General features: G+C 33.1%; 1 protein-coding gene across 3 annotated transcripts in view; it reads left to right on the top strand.

Moving 5' to 3' along the window:
- Positions 1-18,435, top strand: part of LOC134854607 (probable E3 ubiquitin-protein ligase MGRN1) — a 283,436-nt gene that overhangs the window by 113,931 nt on the left and 151,070 nt on the right. The gene's annotated exons all lie outside the window — the stretch shown is intronic.

Below are 18,435 nucleotides of genomic sequence, written 5' to 3'. Positions count from 1 at the left end.
AGGTTTAGCGGGCGTAGTGTAAAAGTACGGGTTTGGCTACTCTTTTTTCAACCTGAATCGCGAATAGTGGTGCCATCTTTGGAAGAACCTTTAAGGTTTTTTGATAGCGTAAACTTTGACATTCGATTAGTAGTCAATTGCCACAGTTGATGCTTTTTTCATACATTCAATGAAATGAAAAAAAGTTTTTTTTTCTAACAATAGTACAGTATAATACAAATTCAATTGCAGAAAATTTCCATCTTAATATGTCACCCAATTTATACAAAATTTGTTTTATGCTTTCCAATTAATTACAAAAAAATTAGTGTAGATTCCCTTGTAATTCAGCTTACTTCATGCAAACTTTTTGCCTATTATTTTATAAGGCAGTTTTTTTAAATAGCACTGGCAATTTCTTAGCGGATGTAGCTGATTTACTGGTAGTTAGTGTTAGCGAAGTTGCATGGGCATGTGGCGCAGATGCGAGCGCGTGCGAGAACATGTCTTCCGGTCGTAGGCTCAAACGCGCTGCTGGAAAACTTCGAATTTTTAATACTTTTCATCGTTCCTTCTTATTTCAATTTCACGGCTAATTTTAGTCATTTTCTCGTTTGTGTGTGCGAAGCCGAGCTGCGCCCCCGTGTTAGATTTGATACCAACTTATGAAACTGCCCAAACGTTTGGGGCAAACGAGCATAGCTTAAGAGATTCACTTTATTGCTATCTTATGTTCGATCACTTGGCCTAAGCAAAAAAGCTTAGCTCGGAATCTAGCTGCAAGTTTACCACGGTTTCAGTCAACTAAGCTTCATTGGGGATAAAATAAATAAAATTTGAACGCAAACCAGACTGCTCGTTCACCAGAAACAAGCCTGCCCTCTATCTCTGATCACAAGTTTTGGTTCAAAATTTTTTTTAAAACGTTTGAAAAAACAGTGACCATTTGAATACAAAAAAAATTATTTCGTATTTTATCCCCCCTCGAGTTATGCGAAGTGAAGTACCGAGTGTTGTGCTTTGCATGTGGTATTGAATAAAAAATATCAAATTGCTTGCCTTGGTTTATTTTGCCAGGATTTAAATTGCCGTTCATGCTTCAATGGAATGAAATATATCGCGCATTGTCGTCGAAATTCCAAATTCAAATCTATATTTCACTTACGAAAGCACGTGACTTGCAAGCGGGTGCTTGACTTTTTTCCCGTAAACAACTTTTACACTTTTTACCGACATTCAGACATGCTTAAAAGCTGTAGTATTCAACTTCTTGAAAGCTCAAATAAAACTACTTTTTAGTTCATATGGGGTAGTAATTGAGTTTTTCAAATATATATGTTTTTTAAAATGTTGGTTTGTGGTTGTCCTAACTTCTGTCGGCTGATTTTCGTTTTTTTTCAAATCCCAGGTTTTTTATTTGGTTAGTTTTTCAGGTGGTTTTTTTAAAGGTGGGATCTTTTGTTTTTTGATTCAAACTGTTTTCAATATAATGTAAACTATAGTTGCTCTGTATTTTGTAATTTTTAATAATTCTGATTTTCAATAATTTTTTTTTATTTTTTTTCCTTTAAAAGATCTCGGAGTATGTTTTTCTGGCTTAGTCAAAATGTTTGCACAGTTTGAAAGACAAGCAGTTTTATTTCTTTTAATTGTTTCAGGAGGGATGGGTCTTGAACATTATACTATAAAGAAATTTCGAGCTATTTTTATGAGTATTTTCGTTTGTATGTTTCGATGATCATGAACAGCCTGAACAAGCATTGACAGTCAATGAAACAGGGGGAACGCAGGCAAAAAAACTGGGATCGACGCTCGTTAAGCCGAAAACGAAACAGTGGACAAAAAAGATTTTCAAGCTTTTCAAGCGTCAATAGAAACTCTTATGTCTACGGTTTCGTTTTCGTTTTTGGCTTAACGAGAATCTACCCAATATTTTTTGCCTCAGTTTCCGCTCGGACAATGATTCTCAAGTTTTGTTCAGGCTATTTATGAACAAATCCGAGGCAAAGATATAAAATTTTCGAAGGTTTTTGAATTATTCTCAGGTTAATTTTTTCAGCTTGTTTTTGAAAAATAAGATTTTTGTCTTTTGTTTTTGTATTAAATATATTGTAAAACATTTTTTCCGTTGTGTCGTTAATCGATATATGTTGCGGAGTTTCAGCGGTTAATGTTTTAAATATTTTGCCTGTTTCATGAGGGTTGGTTTGTAAAAAAATATTACTTGAAAAAATATTACTTAAAAAAATATTTCCTTGTAGCTAGAATATTTATAGGTATACAGTTTCGTTTTCGGCTCAACGAGGGTCGTCCCATGTATTTTGCCGCTCGGTCATTGATTCTAAAGGCTTGTTGAAGTCGTCCGATAGAAAGATTTAAAAGTTTTGCTGATATTTTTTTTGGATTTTTCGAACTTTTTTCAGCACAATTTTAGATAGTGAAAGTTTTAATTAACAAAGTTTTTAGAAGTGAAATTTATTATGTCTACAGTTTTTTTTTCGACATGAGAAGGGTCGGTCCATATTCTTTTCCCGTAGATAGATGCTGCTGGATGATTGATTCTAAATGGTTGTACAGACTTTTTATGAACTTCATCCTAGAAAAAGTTACGAAAGTTTTGTAGAAAGTTTTTGGGAAATTTTTCAGGTAGTTTTTTCAGCCCAACTTTCTTTGAAGAAAATACCTCTTTCTTTCTTTTGTTATCTTGCAATGTTTTAATTTTTTTGTAAGTGTTGCATAGCTCCGCTTCGCCTCTGTGTAACTTTTGGAAAAAGATCACATGTGAAATATCTTTTTAAGTTTGAAAGTTTGAGCTGAAGTGGTCAACAATTTTCAGATGTTATAGCTTTCAACGAATTCATCGGACAACGTATTAAATTTCTGAATTAATTTTGGCCTTCAAATTGAAATTAAACTGAAATACTTTGCTATTTTGTCGGCGTTTGCCTTTTCGTCGGCATTGGATGTGCTTTTTTCTTGAAAAATTACATGGCAAATCGTTGTTGAACGAAAAAGTTTTTGCTATTGTGCTCTTGAAACGATGTTCTACGAAAAAGCGCAGCCAATATGCTCTTTTGTCAGTTCAAATGCAGTTTTGAAAATTCGATTGCAGTTTTAACGCCATTTCACTGTCTCAAGGTCAGAATTATTTCAAAAATTAAAACTTTCGATAAATTTGTTAATGCTATTTAAAAAACATTCGAAAAAGGCTAATTATTCAAAGTTTTTCTGGAAATTTCGACTTTTTAAATAGCCATTTTTGACAGAATTTTTAAATATCATTCAGAAGGTGTTGTTGTCCTGAGCTTAAATTTGAAAAGATATTTTACCTGTGATCATTTTTCGTAAATTTAAAGATTGCCATTTTGGTCAATTTGGGACAATTAACGCGCGATATATTTCGCGCTATTAACGCGTAAGCGGAGATTTAATCCGTCTTTTTAATCGTTCCAAATTGGTTGAAAGAAGCTTATTTGCCATAATTGTTCTGTTACAATGAGCAAAATCTATTCTTTTAAACTTTATATGGCGTGTGGGGAATGACTGATTTCATAAAAAAATTTCAAATTTTAGAAGCTCTCTGCATTTTAGAAATTTCAAATTTTAGAATAGTCTGAAGGTTTCGAGTTTCTTACTTTAATTTTCAAATTTTGTAATATGATTGATTGAGGTTAAGATACTTCTGCTCTAGCCGTAGTCTTCGAAAGACTAAAATCTACGTTGATTATAAAATATGTAAAATATCTACGTTGAGAAATAAAATGATCGACTTAGTTTTTCACATTGCTATAACGTCAAGTAAAAATTGAAGTGCAGAAAAAAATGTACCGTTTTTTGCTTCTATTTTTTTAGAGTCGACTTCACAAGCCCTGGTTTTCTTGCTTACCCATCGAAAGGTTCTAAGATAAATGTGGCATCAAAGATCACCCTCGTCAATCGAAAACTTCGAGGACTATGATACTCAAAAAAGCTGTTCCCTGATGTTCAAAAAAAAACAAAGTTTCAGAACTAATTTGCTACTTTTGAACTGTTGAGAATGCTACGATAATATTTAGGCGGGTACCAAAATGTCAAAATGCTCCAACGATGTAAATGAGGCTACAAGCAAAGTTTGAAGGGTTTTTCCTACCATGCTATTTTTGATGACTTGCCATTCCAAAAACGCCTAATTCGGCTTCAAGCTATTAGGTTTACCACAGCTTGAATAAGTAACGATTCTTTGGGATACCACAAATAAAACCTAAGCGGAAACGAGCTGCTCGTATTAAATTAAAACCTTTTTCATTCCGAATGCTTTTCAAGATTCAAGATATAGTCGTTTTTATGATAAAAAACTAAACCGATGGAAGCTCAAATAAAAAGAGGGAATTGTTTCCTGAAATTTTATTTTTTGAAAAGATTTCACCTTCTTTCTATTTAAAGTACAATTTGATAAAATAAGCTACTAACAACGTTTAATAGTGCTTAATATCTTGTCTCAAATCAATAGTGAACATTTTTTATTCGGATAAATTGGCGCTCATACGTTATAAGTACAAAAAATCTTGCGCGTTCTTTTCCCTAAATTAATCAAATTGGCAATTTTCAAAGCGCTCTACTTTTTGAATAAACAATTTGAGTTATAACCGAGGTGGTTAACTCATAGAGTAATTTCGGATAGGGTACACCGTCTGGTCGTCACGCTATCTTATTTTCGGCCGGATAGATTCGTGCAACTTCTTAGTCTAATACCGATCCTAATCTTACTCTTATACTATCTAGTCTCAGGGTGTTTAACTAGTCTCTGCTAGGCTCAATAGATCTAGGGTATACTGGTTTATTGCGGCTGCTGAAGTCTTCTTGGAGAGTCAACTAATTTCTAAGTTAAATTCAAATCTCTCTGGTGCTGAAATTACAAGTAATTCCAGCACTTACAAATAAGTGGGTTGTTAGTTAGATGGATCATGATTGGTTAATATTAAATACTTTACAGTGGTAAAATATCTAATTTATCCAATCATAAAATGTAGTTTAGATCAGATTCCACCCATCCGGGTTTTACAGAGTTTTTTAGAATAGTCTTTCTGCAATTTAAAAGATGGATGATGGACGTTGGTATTTGGCGAACATCATATTTCGTCTGGGTTCTCTTGTTAGAAAAGTTCCATATTCAATCGTTGTGTCTTCTCATGACAACTACTGGGTTTTCACAACAAACTCAAATCTGATTTCAGAATGGTTGGCTATGACAGGTTTTTTCGTTTCATGTAGAGAACTTCTTTGTGTTTGACCTTGTCTGGGAATGGCGTGGAGATTGTGCGTGGAGGGGATGCCTGGTTACTCGGATCTGTACGTATACTTGAACATCGAGGTGGTCATTGTTCTAGTTCAATGAAGTCCTTTTCTGCGAAGTCAAGTCGTACTCTAAATCCTTTGAGTTGTGATTGTGGGCGGCATATTGATTGTGGTTGGCCATTCTTTTTCGAGTGTAGTGGGGTCATTTTGTCTTTGGATGTTCGTCTTTGGTGTTGTATGCTGATCTATATACTGCAAGATATAATTTACATTTTAAAAAATTTTTATTAGTTTAGTGTTTTAGTTATGATTTTGGTTAGTTGTTTTCACAAAAGCTTTCTGTTTTAGTTCCGTTATTTTGAAGAGTTACTCACCCTTGAGTACCTCTTATTAAAAATAGGAGTGTGGTCACAAAGCGTGGATGTAGCGCGGTGGGTTAGGCCGGCTATAGAGCATGCTCAGGACGTCCTCTCTGGTGGGTTAGGCCAGGAGTGGGAGTATGATTTCGTGCGGTTTCTGTGAGAGGTCCTGTTATGTGATAACGTTTTATGTTGGGTTTATTGTGGTTTTTCTTATGTTTCGTCGGTTGTGTCCTTTTTTCAAAAATCAAATTGTTTTTGGTATGGGTTTGTTTTTCGACTTTTTTGTGTTTTATTATTTCTTTCTTAGACTTTATAATAGTCTTCAAAAGAATAAATTATCCAGTTTTAAACTGGGTTAATCCGGTTTGGGTACCGTTGGTTTCCTTTTCTTAGTCATGCTGTTATTCTATGTGTTGTGGTGTTTAGTAAGCTGCATTGGTTAGTTTTGTTTAGTATATAATTCCTTTCCAACCGGGTTAAAGGAAAGTTTGAAACTTGTTATCGTGTGTTAGAGTTATTGAGTGTGAAAGCTTGAAACTGAAATTCATTATTTAAACAATTCTTCGTGGGCGAGCTGTGCGAGTTTGGATAGAATTCTTGTGCGAGTGAATGAAAATATCAAAAGGTTAGTACTGCATTTGCGTTTTATTAATTTACTACATAGAATTTCAATTTTATTGTTCGTTTTGGGGAAAAATTAAGTTACAAATTTTCATCATTATTAGAATTACTGCTTTTAGGGAAATAATTTATAAATTAATTTATTACATTTGTATGAATTTTATTTAATTTAGCTGGTGCAAAAGATTATTAGAGTTTGGGACAATTTGAAGAAGTTTTCTATTTTTTATTTTTATTTTGTGTATTTTGCAGATGATCGTGAGATGAAGACTAAAAATCTAAATAAAATATGGATAAAGAATGGTTAGTGTTTTATTTTTAAATTTATTAGTATATGTATAAATTATACTTACCTGTTAGTCGTCGGGGAAAAAACCGTGGGGGAAGATGTCGTGGATTATGTCGGAATTTGTTAGTAACTTTGCTAGTATGCGAATGATGTTTTTAGTTTGAAGCAGTGGCCAAAGCAATTGAAGTGCTTTAATGGTTTTTAGTTCTTCAGTGCCAACTGCAAAATCATAAGGTGTGTTTTGGATGAGGTTATATAATTTGTGGTTATATTTAGTGTTGTGGGTGAATTCTAATATGGGGATTTCTATAGGTTGAACAAATTCATGTGGGATAAGGAAGGGTCTGGATTCTTCTGCGTTGAAGGTCTTTGTGATGGGACAAAAAATATACATTTGGGTTATGGGATCATAATTGCGAAGAATACCGTGAAGGTTAGTATCTTTGATGCAATATGTGAAGTTAAGAAAAAATGGTGATGTGTATTTAGAGTTAATAAATTGAAAACGATGGTGTGGTTGTCTTGATGGAGTGTGTAGGTCAAAGTGATTTTGTATAAAGCGGTAATATGTATATGTGTGGGTTTGTTTAGTGCGTAACATAATGTCATGTGAGCAGTGCAAATCTCGTTCATGTGGTGCAAGGAAATGAAAGGTTAGTGAAAATAATTGAAATCTTTCTTTAAAACTTTCGTAAGCTTGTGTGTCGGTTAGTGCTTCAGAAATGATGTGGTCGAATTTGCGATCAAATATATTGAGTGTAAAAACATATGGTGTTTTGATGAAAAATTTTTCTGTGATTTGTGGGTTAGCGAAGCGATCATCATCTAAAAATTGGTCTTGGTTAGTTCGGATGATGTTATGATTGTAATATTCTAGCGTATATCCGTTAGCTCGGGGTGCAGTGTATGTTTTTAGTGATTTTTTATATCCGATGTAAGTAAATTGTCTATGTGTTAGTGGTGTAGTGAGTCGATATAGCATATCTTGATTTCGTTCTATATCGATGTGAGTATTAGATAAAGGTAGGCAAAGGGGGTTAGTAAAATGATAATATGCTGTCCAATGAAGTGTAGGCATTAAAACTTGTTCATCTACAAAGCTACGTGTATCGTTAGTATCTGTAGGGGAGTTCAAAGTATATTGTGGAAATGAAGGTAAGGTGATTGCTAAAAATTCTTTCGTGTTAGTATGATTTGGATGATTAATATATTCACGGGCTGTTCCTGGTTTTGTTGGAAATGGATGGTTTGGGAATTTTCTTTTGAAAGTGCGGTAAGCTCTATTAGTGCTAATTGATGATTCGATGGATGTGGATGATGGTGCTAGTGATGCGGTATAAGCTGAAGAGGGTGTAGGGGTAGGTGGATTTGATGATCCTATGGTTGATGAAATCTGGTTTATAGTTGAGGTGTCAAGGTGGAAGGGTTGTTGTTGTAGGGTGATAAAATTATCTAGTTCTTGGGAGATTTGGGGAGTATCTGGAGAATTGGATGATCGGTCTGAATGAAATGAGGAGTAGGTTGGGGTAACTTGTGAAGCATAGGATGGTGTAGAAAGGGATGGGAGTGGGTGATTTGGTGGGATTGGTTGAAAAGGGGGTCTTGAAAAAACTGAGGGATTGGTTTGAGAATTATTGGATGGAGATGGTTCAGAGTCGGCAAATTCGTCAGGGGTTTCAATATCTGGGTTATTGAGTTGTGAGATGGAGTATAAAACTGAGATGTGTGAATTAGTGTCTGAATTCATGCCTGATGTTATATTATTGGTTGGGAAATCGGGTGGTGGGAAAGCAAAAAGTGGAATTATTGTAATTGGAGTGTTGAGGTTGGTTGGGTGTGAATTTGAGCGGTGTAGGGATCCAAGTTGTCGGCTCATCGTGGGCTAAAAAAATTATTATTTTGAGACTGAAAAGCGGTGGTATGGGGTTGTTCTATGATTTGTTCATATGTATTTTCATCTAGTGAATGATGTGTCATTATATGTTGAATGGGATTTTGTGATATAGTTGGTCTAAAATTTGGATTATTTGTTATTGCTAAATTTCGAAAATTTCGTGGGACTAGTGATAATGGATGGTTATGTGGTAGTGGTGGTAACTGTGGTGCTGTAGACGTAATGTCTACATTGTTATGTTCTTCGTCGTATGTGTTCTGTCTTGTTGCTGTTTTTGTGTTGTATTCCTTTATTTGTGCATCTAAAAGAATTTTGTTTATTGATGATGAAAAAATTCCAAAAAATCCTGCAAATAGTATGCGTGCTACACTTGCTTGTCTATTTACTTGTGTGTGTATAGCGCATGTATTATAGATTCCTTTTAAAAGCGAAAAAAGAAATCCTATAAAGTTAAACATTGCGTATAAAATAGTCAATTTTTCTAAGATGTAGTAGGGCCATCCTAGAAAATCGAGAATTTCATTTCTTAGTGTAACAAAGCTAAAAATGTTTATAGGTGAAATATCTTGTGGTCGGTATTTTTCACCGTTTAGATATATATAGTCTTTAATGTCTTTAAAATATCCGCTATAGTCTTGTGTATAAATATCTGCAAGTCCTGCTGTTTCGGCAAGTTTGCGTAAGTTTTGGTCAATTGATTGTCTTTGTATTGTCCATTTGTGTTAATAATTCTTGGAATTGTTGTGTTCTAATGTGATGTTGTATATCGGATTTTGAATATATTCCAACTGATTGTAAGTCAATATTTGGGTTTCGAACAATAGCTCTAATGCTTTCAGGTGAAAATTTTTTGAGTGATTGCATTAATGTGGGATATGGAGTAAGAAGATAATATTTATCTTCATCAGGGTTCAGTTGAACTACATTGTGGCTATTTTCTGATCCACATGGGACTGCGGTATCCCAGAAATAGGTTCGTCTTGAAAGTGTGTCAACGAAGTGTACCTTATTCTTATAAAAGATAGGGATTCTTTTATAGCATCGTTTATCTTCAAAAACATATAGTGGTGATACTTTTTTGGTACAGGTATAAAACCATAAAATGTTTCCTTCATAATCTAAAAAATTTGATCAATTTCCTGATAGTAAATATCCTGCGTAGGGTATTTTTAATACTGCTAGTGCAAGTGATTGTAGGATTTGTGTCCTTTCTAATTCGCATAGCTGGTGAAGTGTTTCTAATTCAGATAGTGACATTTCTTGAAAAATTCGGCTAATTGTGTAGTCTAATTTCATATCTAGGTGAATATCATAGTGTATGTTACCGAAATATGTATTATTCATTAGTGATAATTCTTGTAAACGTGTGCTTCTAGCGTCATGGGGCTTTAGATGTCCACCAGGTTGATTTTTACTTTTTTGAAAATCAACTGGTATATATGATGTTCCTTCGTTTATAGGGTGACTTGTGGCGTATGGGTCGATTTTTACTTTTCCAGTGGTCATGTCGAATCCTTTTTCATATTCAACTAATATCTCGGAGTATTGTGTTTTGTGAAGTGGATTTCTGTATTTACATGCAAGTTCTGTTTCTTGATATATTTGAAAACGTGTCAATTTATTTTCTATATCGTGCATGTTTCTAAAATTAGAATTTTGTCTTCGTGATGGATGGACTTGTTCATATGGAATTGATTGTATGAAATATTTTTCGTGAAATTTTATCATACGAGCGTGTATTTTTGCTACTTGAAATGTTGTACATGTGTCTTCAGGGAACCAAACAATTGTTGCTTGTGTTCGTGTTGTAGGGTCACAATAGCTTTGGTCGTTTTTACAAGGTAATCTAATTCCTTGATAGATCATTGTGTTGTCTGATAAATCGCGTGTGAGTTGTATTTTTTCGAGTTGTATTTTCCAATCAAAAAACATGATTTCTTGATATCCTTTATTTTTTGTGTCTGCTTTGCAGTTTGATGGGTCATTTATACCAATGTGTGGTATCCAGTGTTTATCGTGTATATCATAAGTTAATCTTCCGTGTGCGCCGTTGTATGGGTATTTTTCATCTAATTTTATATGTCCTTGATATCTTTCAAGTTCTGCTTGATGTACAGAATCTGCAAAAACTTGGAAATATACTAATTTTCTATCAGTGTTTTTATTTCTTGTGATATTGAGTCTTAGTAACTCGTTTTTACAATCTTCGGGATTGAGATGTAGAAGTCGTTCGATATTACTTTGGTAGAATGATTCGTGGTCAAGTCGGTTTTTATTTCCATTTGAGACTTGTGAACAATGTACTTTCTTTTCGGAAAATGTCGCTGTGAATTTATATCCTTTAACTGTTGTTGCTCGGGCTTTTGAATAAAGTGTCGCTATTACATTTGTTGTTTCTATAGCTTGTGGTTCTGTTTCGCATTGTGATACTTGATTTATTGCATATTTGTGTAATGTTTTTTGTTCGTTTTCGTCACAATCGTAATGTGTTACTAATAAATCTTGGGGTCCTGTGCGGGGGGAAGGGTTTATATTTTCATTTGAGGTTATTAGAAAAAGGAGTTGGAGAAAAATTAAAATTTTTAGAATATACATGTGTATGACAATCCTGAGTATGGGTTATAAAATGTGATGTAACCAATTGTCTTTTTGGTATATCTGTCGTATTTGTATATTACTTCAGTTGTTATAAATGGTGGTGGTAGGGATTGGGCTGTTATATTTGGTGGATTTAATGGATAGGGATGTTGAGTAATGTTGTTTAATTTAACCGTGATTTCAAATTTTAATTGTAGACTATTCTGTTGGAGTATTTGGATGTTATGAGCACAAATGTCTTCGTAAATGTCTTGTCTATATTGTAGTCTATTTAGTGCCCAATTGTGGAGTCGGTTGCTTTCTAGGTGTTGTCCAAATAATGGTGGAGGTGCTGTGAATGTATTCCAGTCTAGTTTTAAAGGAATATTTGTTGATGATTGTTCTCGATATCTAGCGTCGAGGTTATTTGGGAAATTTAAGTTAAAAGGTGGTGGTGAAATCTGGCTTATTGATGGTGTTGATGGTAGTGATAATGTTTCTGGTAGTGATGAGGATGTTGTTGTATCCGTAGAAATATCTATTGGATCATTGATTAAATTTGGTTCACCTTGTGTGAATGAATGTGTTGTCCAGTATGGTAGTCGTGATGTTTGGTTTGTAGGGTTAAAGGGATTTTCACGTATTTGTTCAGATGTTGGTGTTGAACCTAAGTAATCTGATGGTAGGCTTGAGGTGCTACGTTGTGAAAGAAGCGTAGGGGTTTCTGGTAATATACCAATGGGATTTTCTGGTGTACTTTGTGATGGGGATTGAGGTATATCAAAATGAACTCGGGGAGTTTGAAAATTTCTGTTTCGTCGAGGATGTATAATTTGTCTATTTATTTCGACTGTATTTTGGTTTTGACTAGGATTTCGTATTTTACTCAATTCTTGTGGTAGTGTTGGGTATAAGTTATATGTTGGTTCGCTTAGAGGTGCTTGTCGTTGAACTGGTTCTAGTGGTTCTGATAAGCGAGCGTGTCGTTCTTCAAAGGTATATGGGTTATCTTGAAAAGAAATTCGTGTAGATGTTTGGGGGTTTTGGGTAGTTGAAGGTGGTGTCGGGTTTTCCTGGGATGATGTCGGTGAAGACTGACTGTGTGATTGTTGGTTAGCAATTTTTGATGGTTATTGATCGATTCTTTTAGTGAAAAAATTTATGTTTATTGTAGTATTCTTCTAGAAAAAGTATTAGGAGGATTGTTGCTAGGGCGAATGTGATAATTGCTTTCTTTATACATTTGCATATTGTCAAGATGAGGGATGATAGAAATGTTATAAAAATTACAAATAGTAAAAAAATATCTGTTCTACTAAAAATGGTTCGTATGTTTTAGATAAGTTTTGTGAATCGTACCTGTGGATATAGTCAATAGCTTTTGAAAGCTGGAGGTATAATTCAAATATGGAATCGAAAATTAAAAAAATATTGCGAAAAATGATTAAGATTATTATAAAAGATTCAAAGGTATCAAAAAGAAATATGATGAAAGGTTTAAATATTGTGAAAAAGTTTGCGAGAATGTTTAGAATTATGGTAACTGGTCGAGAGAAGAGCATTTAAGAAATGGCTTCTCGATCGAATATTTTTTGTTGTTTGAGGCAATTTTCAAGTGTGGTCGGATTATTTATTGGTTTTTTGACAAGTGGGTTGAGTTTTGTGAAAAATTGTTGGGGGCAAATCTTATGGTGATCGGGAGGTCTTCTTTGTCTTTATTTTCATTTGTCAAATGATCTGGGGTATTTTTGAGATTTTTATACTTTAGGCTAATTAAAATGGTCGTTCTTTTACTTTTGGCTAATTTAACATATTTGTTTGGGGGGTATTTGAGGTCTGAGTTGGGGAAATATTGTTGATCTTTGGTTTATTAGATAAGGGAGGGTTATGATATTATGGTGATATTTATTTTAGTTGTCAAGTTGGAATGGTTTGCTTATTTTTGACCTGGAGGTCGCAAAGTTATAGTTATAGATATGCCTGGAGTTTAATATCGTTCGTCTAGTTGATCTGTGTTAGAGTTAGAGAAGGTGACGGATTGGATGAATCCTATTGGCTAATTATGAACTAGAATCGTTGCGTGTTTGTCAGCATGTTATTTTGAAAAATGAAAGTTCAAAATATTTCAGAGGTGCAAAAATTATTAAATATGAATTTAAAGCTGTTTTTGAAATTCGACTTTCTTTAATATTTTAGATTGTGGAATGAATGTTTTATAGTTTTTACGTGGTTGATTTCTAAGTCGTGATGACTCTCTATGTTCTGATTTGTCGATTTGTTCTTGAGGTATTATTTTTTCTATCATTTTTCTATTTTTTCTTTCTTTTTGTGGTGTATTTTGATCTAGCTTTTTTGTATTGTTTTTTGTTGTAGTTGATTTTTTATTTTGGTTTTCGAGGTGAATGTCATGTTGTTCCTTTGTTTTATTTTCCGTATGTGGATAATTTTGAATAACTTTTAAACCTGTGAAAGAATATAATTGAGTTAGTTCGCGTAGTGCGTACTCTTTTGGGTAATAAGGTAATAGGTTGTTTCGGTGTTGAACAATTTCTTTTTTGTCTGAGTCGGTAATTTTATATGTGACATCAGTGGGTTTGGCAATTATTTGGTATGGTCCTTTACGGAGGGGTTGTAGTTTTTTAGAGATTCCTTTTTGAGTGTCAAAATTGGGTATCAAAACAAATGTTCCAATTTTTAAATCGGAGGCTGGTGTAAAGCGTGAATTTATTTGTTCATTAATGTTTTGTCTTTGTAACAACTTTTTTGTTACTTTTTGGTAAATTTCATTGTGTTTTTTATCTCTGTTTAAAATCCATTCGGTGTGTGTACCGGAGGCTAATTTAAGAATTTGTGGGTGATGAAAATGATCTTCATCGTGTGTATGTAAAGGTAAGTTGTAACAAATTGATTCTTTATTCGGTTGACAATAACTTTGTGCATTTTTATGAGAGTTTGCTGTAAACATAATCGGTTTGCGTGGCTTTTGATTAAAAACCATTTCATATGGTGACATTCCTAGAGTTGTCGTGATTTGTGAGTTATATGCTAAGGGAAATAGTTTTACATCTGCTGACCATTCGGTATATCTTGTATCATTTCCATTGATGATACATCGAAGATATTCTTGTAGTGAACGGTTCATACCTTCGACTAAGCCGTTTGTCCAAGGTGCGTGAGATGTACGTGGTTTGTGTTTGATGTTATATAGATGACATAGTGTGATAATTTCATTATTTATGAATTCTGTACCGTTATCTGTAACTAGAATTTCTGGTAGTCCAAATTTGGCTATCCAGTGTTCATATAGTGTTGTGTAAGCATAATAAGCGTTACAATGTGGTACTGGGTTAAGTGCTACATAATGTGTAAACGCGTCAACAATTACCATAATGTAGGAGTTTCCTTCGGATGAGGGTGAAATTGGTCCTTTCGTATCAAATGAAATACGGTGGTTAAAGTACAAACTTTGTCCTTTAAAATCTTGTTTTTGTGCTATTTGTTTTTGATTTGGATAAGGTCTATTTAGCTGACATACAATACAATCATTGCATAGTACTTTTATCTAAATTGGTGCATTTGGAAAATAAAAGTTTTGTATGAAATTTGAATATGTTTTCTCTGATCCAGAGTGTCCTTTAATGTTTTGTGTATGTGAAATATTAAAAGCTATAAGAATCATACTTAGAGGGAGACAGGGAACTGTAGATTCATTTAATTTGTATTCTAGAAGGTCTGTGTTTTCGTTAATTGTTGTATTATTGAATTTTCGAAAATATCGGAGGAGTGTTTTATTTCCTAAAATAGTTGTATCTGCCTTGACGGGTTTAGTTTTATATTTGTGCCATGATTTTAGTTGTCTAATTACTGGGTCAAGATTTTGATATTGTTTCAAAGTATTAATTGTAATTTTATCTGTTGGGGGGAGAAAAATGTTTTCTATTTCTAATTTAGATAAGGGAATTGTATCAAGTGGGTCATGGAGGTCAAATACTTGATTTATTGTGTATTTTGAATCGTTTGTTTGTGGTCCTGATAAATTTTTTTTATCAGTTAGGTTTTCTTTTTCAATTAATGGAAAAAGGTCTTTTTTATGCGAGTGTTGTTTTACTCTTTTTTGTTGGGTGTTATTTTTTATCCATTGTGAGTATGGAATTGGTTTGAAAGTTGATGTTCCAAGTAGATCAACTTCGTAGTGATTATTTTGGCAATCTAAATAGAGTGGGAAGTGTTGTAGATTGTTTATCTGTGATTGTTCAACGTCAGTTTTTACTGCATATTTGCATTCTAGTCGGGGTGATGTTTCGTTTTCTGCAAGGTAGAATTTTATATTTTTGGGTATTTCAACTGTAGTTTTACGTGTAAGTAATTCAGGTGGTGTATTTCGACTTAATGTGTCTGGTAATGCAAGGTTTTTTCCTGCTGTCCAAACTATATGTAAGTTTGGGAATTTCATTAGAATTAGTTGAAATCTATAAACTCGGTGATTTGGATTAGATTTTTGTGTAAAGAGAAAAATGATTGGTTTGTGATCTGTGAAAAGAACTGTTGGATGTTTTGATCCAAGTATCAGAAATTCATATTCTGTTAGTGTATATATTATAGCTGTACACTCTCTCATTAGAGTTGAGAGTCGTAGCTCTGCTTGAGTGAATAATCGAGAATTTGCTGATATAAGATTCATTTTGTTTGTGCCATTGTGTGATTGTAATAATGCTGCGCCGATGCCAAATTTCGAAGCATCGCACATTGCATAGAATGGTTGATTTGGATCTGGAATTGTATTCGAAATTTGTTCAGTTAGGAGTTTTTTAATTTCTTCAAATCGTGCTTGATGTTCTGTGTTCCATTCAAAATTATTTTGTTGTCTAAGTATATTATAAAATGGTCTTAGGTATAATTGCATTTTATAGACATATTTACCTAAAAAATTTAACATTCCAAGGAATTCTTGGATTTTCTTTTTGTTTGTTGGTGGTTGGAGTTTTTGAATAGCATCAATGCGTGATTTTAATGGGGTGATTGTTTTTCTTTCTATATTATGTCCTAAGAATTTAACTCGTGTTAAAAAGAAGTGTGATTTATCGGGGGCGGCCTTCAGATTTTCGTTCTGAAGTATTTTGTGATAATGTTCTAAAACTTTAAACATTTCTTCTTTTGTCTGTGATTGCATAAAAACATCGTCTAAATGAGTGATTGCGTTTTTCTTGAGTATTAGTGGTCTAAAAATTTTGCTCATAAAAGCTGAAAATGCTGCTGGTCCTATGGATATTCCATAGAATAGGCGATTGAATTCATATTGCTGATTTCCAATAACAAATTGTGTTAAGCGTCGCGATTGTTCATCTAGTGGCATTTGATTATATGCACTATTCATATCTGCGGTTGTAAAGTATTTTCCGTTTATTTTTGTTAAAATAACTTGTATTGGTTCAATAGGCCAATTGCATTTTGATTCTTCTATTAGTGAATTAAGGTATCTAGCGTCTAGAACTATTTTTAATGATTCTCCTTTTGCTAGGATGATAACAGGGTTGATAAATGTGTTACCTTTTGGTTGTTCTTCTTTGTTTACCGGTGAGATTATATTGTATTGTTCTAAAATATCAAGTAATCTGTTCACTTTATCGTGTAAATGAATTGGTACTTTACTTGCTCTTTGTTTTTTGAAAACTGCGTCAAGTTTTAATGGGAGATGTAGTGATGAACTGATTTTGCCAACATCAAATTTAGATGTTGCATAGACTGATGAATATTTTATTAGCTGTTTGGCTAATTTATCAAATTCGTCTTGTGTTATTTGTGAATGTTGGAAGTTAAACATTGCTAAAAACTTCTGTTGAGTCTCTGTGTAGTTACTTATGTTGAATGTAGGTTTGAAATATGGAGTTTTTGTGAAATAATCTGTATTTCTTTTTTCATTACTTATTATATTATTTATGGATAATTCTTCATTAAGAATTGTAGATTGACAAATATCTAATAATTGGAGTATATTATTTACGCGGTATGCTTTTTCATGTATTGGTGATATCGTAGCGTTGGTTTCGCAATAGCCTAAAAGTCCTAAAGGTAATGTTTTTTGATAGGGTGTATTGTTGTATACATGTAGAGAAATAATATCTGAATTCGAGTTTTTCAAATATTTTATGGATGAAATTGTGATTTTGAAAAACTTATGGATAGGTTTGAATTCAAAATCTGACATATAGAGTTGTTGTTTGTTTTGTTTTTTATCATATTGGTGAACTTGTTTTTTTGAAAAATTATATATGTTTCCTGATAGTGGTTTCAGGTGTTTTCTTTGTTGATTATATATTGGATAAAATTTTGAAAAGAATGGTGGTTGTTTATTTAATCTTTGAAAAAATGTTAGGGATGTGTCTTTTGTTTTTGTGTATTTATCTTTGATTAGTATTTTACTATTCAAAATGTTGATTGTTGGTATATATTTGGAGATAAATGGTATTCCAATGATATTGTGTTTAATATCAGTGATATGGAATATTTGTTTAAATGGTTTATTTAAAATTTTATTTTGTTCTATTGTTCTTGTGGGGAGAAGAAATAATTGAATTTTTCCATAGTTTACCAATGTTGATCCCTGTGCTGTTGCTAGTTTACTGGATGTTTCAAGAGGTGTTAATTTTGGGTGTAATGTTTTTATCTCATTCCATGTGGGAATGTTTATTATGTTTGATTCTGCTCCTGAATCAATTAAAAAATCAATTTCAAGATCTGGTGGTTGAAATTCTTTGCTTCTTGGACTTTCTAAAAGAAATGGTATTGTCCAAATTTTTTCTTTGGGTTGTTCTTTTTGTATATTTTGATAGATGTGATTTGTATTCAAGCATTTTGTTTTATTATTTTCATTGGATTGATTTGTAGTGTTAATTTCGTTAGTTTCTTGTGCCTTTTGTGTAGAATGGATGGGTTCAATATAATAATTGTGAAGGAGTTCTAATTGATTTTCGTATATATGTGATGAAAAAGGTTGTTCATATATAATAGGTTCGTAGTCATTTTCGATTGCTATCATATTTATGGAGGTAGTGTTTTCTGTATCACTTTCTGAATCTGATGATTCACAGTTTATTTGAATTAGTTGTAGTTCGTTATTTCCTGTGTCATCAATACCTGGGGGGTCTGATGTTGTTTCTGGGTTTGATTGTACTTGATTAATATTTCTTTGATGTTTAGGTGTACTACTTCTGTGGCGATTGTTAGAATTATTATAATGGTTATTATTCCTGTGTGGTGATTGGGAATAATTTCTATAACGATTATTATAACTTGAATGTCGATTTTGTGAGTTGTTTCGTGATCTGTTTTGATAATTATTGTTTGGTCTGTTATAGTTTGATCTATTATATGAGTTATTCCTTGATCGATTGTTCGGGTAATTCTGGTTTCGGTTGTTTGAATAACTTCTATTCCGATTA

Source organism: Symsagittifera roscoffensis, chromosome 9, assembly GCF_963678635.1.
Source record: "Symsagittifera roscoffensis chromosome 9, txSymRosc1.1, whole genome shotgun sequence".
In the NCBI taxonomy this organism is placed as follows: Eukaryota; Metazoa; Xenacoelomorpha; order Acoela; family Convolutidae; genus Symsagittifera; species Symsagittifera roscoffensis.
The sequence above is the reverse complement of the archived record's forward strand: the minus strand, read 5'-3'. Positions and strand labels throughout refer to the sequence as shown.